The 4,797-nt window shown below is 41.9% G+C and overlaps 1 long non-coding RNA gene across 1 annotated transcript in view; it reads right to left on the bottom strand.

Annotated features, from left to right (window-relative positions):
• Positions 1-3,256: 3,256 nt before the first annotated feature.
• The window catches only part of LOC122552420, an 8,888-nt gene continuing 7,347 nt past the window's right edge, over positions 3,257-4,797 (bottom strand). The window contains exon 3 of the long non-coding RNA XR_006312385.1: positions 3,257-3,269. This is a non-coding gene — a long non-coding RNA (uncharacterized LOC122552420). The remainder of the gene's footprint in view (positions 3,270-4,797) is intronic.

Raw genomic sequence — 4,797 nt, 5'->3', positions numbered from 1 at the left:
AGCATTGGCATCCTAGGTCTAACGTCACGTGGTTTTGTTTGGTATCATTGGATGATCAGTGGTCTCCAGTCTTTATTGCAATCAAGTTCATTCATAACACTCGAAATCCATGTGTTCCATTTATCTTGATAGACCTGCTCAATAGTTTGACGGTCAGCATATATTAATGACCAGCAGAGGCCGCCGGAAACGACTGATTAACAGCAGTGCAGTGTCTCTGAGAGACGAAGAGATAGGCAGTCGGAGAAAATCCCTGATCCTCCTCTTGCTTCTCATTGCCAATTACATTATCTTATGGTCATTCTTCATATTTTGTTCACACTTATGGCGGTTTAGCAGTTTGGGCTATCAGATCCTGTTCAGGATTATGTGAGTGAATTGGGCTTCATGTTGCAGTGCTTCAGTTGCTGCACAAATACAACAATTTATGCCACGACTGAAACAGAATTCAGACACCTGTTGACGAATGTACTGAAATATCCATTTAAACAGATTTATTTAATAATTAAACACATTCGATAATCTACCTTCTCAGGGTTATCTTCCATTTTCACATTTACAGAAGGTACATAATTTGATCCTATGGTAACAGACAGGATAAGGAAACTATTTCTCAGTGAACATGACAGGTTCGCTTTCTCCTTCGGAACAAAATGTGTTTAATCATTGGCATTCAAAATAAAAAGGAAAATATTGCAGACGCTAGAGATCTGAAAGAGAAACAGAAGGTCATTGCGAATCTGAAGACACCTCACATCATCTCTGATAAGTGAATCCATTGACATTTTGAGTTCTATTAAGTTTTTTTTTGGAACTGAACTGATCAATTTTATAACGATGAAAAGTGGGGAGCGTGGGTAAGCAAAAGACAGAGGGAATACACATGGTAGCACAGGAGATGCATTTTTGCGAGTATTCTTAGTTTTCCTTTCTGATGAGTTAGGTCCTGGCTATGAGGAAGCCAAAATAATGATTTCATTGACTGATTCCTGGGATATTAGGACTTATGGATGAATAAAGATTGAATTGGTTACATGTGCATATACTGGCCTTTCGAAAAAAAATTATGTGAGATCAAATAGAAACCACAACATTCCAACTGGCCAAGTTAAAAGCAGAAGGAATATTTTGGATAGCAAAGAAATCAAACAGAGACACACAGTGTGGGATATGAACCGTATAGAACTGAGATGGGATGAAATGTCTTTACCCAGAAAGTGACGTGCCTGAGGAATGCATAGGCACAAGAAAAGTTTTACGTCAAAATATGCACTTTTTTCGAGATGGAGATAAATCTTGTTCTTTGGACTAAAGGGATCAACAAAGCAGAGAACACGTGTTGCAACAATTATCTGAGTTGGACGATCATGAGTGCTCAGAGTTAATGTCAGAAAAGGAACAATCGGCCCCATGGTAATGTCCTATTCAATGTTTTCAGTTTCTCTAAAATGCATGGAGATGAAAACATAGTTTGTAATACTTGGGTGAATAACTTTAAAAAAAACACACACAAAATCGGCTCGCTTTCCAGGGAAAAAAAAACACACTATTTGGGGTGAGGTCGTGAATTTAAACTGAAGGTAGAGTTCATTGAAAGGGGCAAAGTATGGGCATTAGCCTCGATTTGACTTCACTCGGAATCGTGTACTTTTCTTATCGAAATGTAATGTCAGCAAATCCCGATCATCACAGTCTTTCTAATGACCAGCCATCTTATCGATCATCCCTCTGCACTGGCGATAACATTACTCCAAGTTGTCAGGTCAAGATGGGTGGGTGCATACGTTTGTAGAGAATAAAAATATCGGTGGAATTGTGTATATTTTAGAAAACCACGAAAGGATGCATCAGGATATAATTCAGTTGTGGATATGGGCAGAGAAATGGCAAATGGTGTTAAATGGAGGTACATGCGAGGTGTTGCACTTAAGCAGATTAAATCCTGAGGAGAACTATCTAGTTCATAGCAGAACCTTGAACAGCATTGATGTGCAGAGGGAACATATGCTTCATTTCCACTGTTTCCTAAACTTGGTAGCATAAGTCGATAGGGCAATAAAGAAGGCTTATGGCATGATTACCTTTATTGGTCAGGGAAATGAGTGCAAGAGTCAGGGTGATGTCTTGCAGATTTATCAGATTTTGGTTAGGCCACACTTGGAGTACTGTTTTTAATTCAGTCTGTGAATGTTGAATGGTTTGGAAAGAGCACACAGGACAGTTATGGGTTTGCTACGTGGATTAGAGAGTATAACTTTCAGGAAAGGCTAGAAAAGCTCCGATTGTAGGCTGAGGATACACTTGACATAATTCTATAAAATAACAATATTCATCGGTCGCACTGAAGGTCATCATCTTCATTGGACAGTTAAATGTCTAACACAGGTGCGCACATGTTTTTGGATCGAGCAACAAATTTCAAAAGTGATGTGAGGCATATTTTTCACAGAGCCTTCACAGAGAATGGTAATGGACGAAGTGCAGTACGAGCATTTAACGGATTTTTATATATGCACGTGAAAGTACAAGGAATGGAGGGATATGGATCAATGGTACAGGAACACAATTATTCAATTTGGAGTCAAGTACGGCAAAATATGGTAGATTGATGGTCCAGTTATTGTGCTGCTCATGTCTATGTTCTATGATCTATCACTATCATCTCTCACTCCACCATATTTCACACAGCCTGGGCCAGTCTCCATGACCATCACTACTCTCGCCTCTGCTTTACCATCTCTCCTGCAGCCGGAGTCCATCATCATGTCCATCACTACTAACAAAACCTCCCACATACCGTGGACAACTCTCCATGGCCATCATCACGCTCCCTCCCTCTGCACCATCTTTCAGACACCATTGAGCTAGTCAAAAAACCAATCATGACATTCTCCTCCTGCTTCACCATCTCTCATGCAGCATGTGGTACTCACATTACCACCGTCTCTCTATACCCCCTCTAGTAAATTATTCCCATATCATGAGCCACTCTGGATGTGCTTCAGCATTCCTCCCAACAACCCCGTCACAACCATTCTACTGGCTAATCGTTATGTACTGTATCCCTCTGCTTCGCAGTCTTTCATTCCATCATTTCTCTAGTTGCAGACAACATTCTATCTAACGGAGTGACCTTCAAGTACATAAAACTCTATCTTCCCTCAACTTCTCACATTCCAGTTATTATTTATCAATTTATTGCACGGAGGTGTCTCTGGCTGGGCCAGCCTTTTTGGCCGCCCATATTCGCATTTGAAAACTGAAGGTTACTCTCTCCGTGCTTAGTTTCAAGCTTGACTTTGAAATGAAGCATGTGCCGATAAGGATGGTACTGTTATAGTCGGGTGTACTGGACCCTAAATTTCAGAGACTGAGTGCCAACTCTCAGATACATCCACCTATCTTCCACTGTAGCATGACCCCGCCATGCAACATGAGGCCATTGTCTCAACTACGATAACTGACCACACTTCATCTGGTCATCGCCCCTCTCAGCCGTCAGCGCCCAAGCAGAAAGTGCAGCTCGCTTCCATATCCTCCAAACAAAAGGCCGGACAGACCCATTACTTCAGCAGCTCCTGCGTTATACAACTCAACACTTCTTGCCGATGATCCTCTGAAAGTGCAGCTCGCTTCCATATCCTCCAAAAAAAAGCTGGACAGACCCATTACTTCAGCAGCTCCTGCGTTATACAACTCAACACTTCTTGCCATGACTCAGTGTTTTCTCCACTGTCCAGTCCCTGTCCACGTACATCCGTAATTTCGCTGAGAGTTTACACCAGTTTCAGAATTACCATTTTGCAAGCTCCACCCCTTCTCTTTCCCGTGAACGTGCACTCGCTTTACACATCTATCCCCAACAGGATGATCTCAGGTCTCTCTGCTTCGTCCTGGACCAACGGGCTGAATCGCACATCACCACCACCACCCTCCTCAGCCTGGTTGAGCCCGTCCTCACGCTCAATAACTTCTGTTTTAAACTCCGCCTTTTTTGTCAGGTGAGGGGAGGGCATGGTACACATGTCGGCCACAGTTATCCACTGACCCTACTCCATTTCTTACGATTGATTTAATTTCATTTCTTACTGACATGGCAAACCCCACAACCTTTGCCCACTTGACTTTTTTTTGATAAAACGCATATCCTTGGATATTCAGCTACCAATCCTGATCCCCTTGCAGCTACGTCTCCATGATACCCTCCAGGTTACACCTGACAATTTCGAAACTGCCCTACAACAACATTTACATTTTTTCCTTATATGGCATGCATTCGGATAAAACACCTTCTGTCCGGTATTTACTATCCCTATTCTCATTGCCTTACGTTTGTCCCGCCATCGTGAAATTGGACTGTTACCTCTGTTCCATATGCGTATGTCCTGAAGATTTTAATAGCCATTAAAATGGCTATTAAAGTTCTACTGAGTTCTACTCCATTGCCTCCTTCTTTAATTCATGTTTTCTAATGTACCCTGTAACTGATACCAGCTCCACCACATTTAGTACAATGCCTTGCCTCCAACTCTAGTTGTGTCATTCCCTAATACTCTCATCCAAGCACGATTCAGGTGAAGACCATTCCATCGGAATTGCTCCATTCTTCCCCAGTACTGGTGACAATTTCCGATGAATTCAAACCTATTTATTCCATACCAATCTTTCAACAACGCATCTACCTCCAAAACGTTTGTTAACACTGTGCCAATTAAAGGGTGCTGCCTGAAATGCTGTGCTCTTCCAGCACCACTAATCCATAATGTGCCAATTAACCCCTGGCTAAATTAGCAAAAC

The sequence above is a fragment of the Chiloscyllium plagiosum genome, chromosome 8 (genome assembly GCF_004010195.1).
Source record: "Chiloscyllium plagiosum isolate BGI_BamShark_2017 chromosome 8, ASM401019v2, whole genome shotgun sequence".
Taxonomy (NCBI): domain Eukaryota; kingdom Metazoa; phylum Chordata; class Chondrichthyes; order Orectolobiformes; family Hemiscylliidae; genus Chiloscyllium; species Chiloscyllium plagiosum.
The sequence above is the reverse complement of the archived record's forward strand: the minus strand, read 5'-3'. Positions and strand labels throughout refer to the sequence as shown.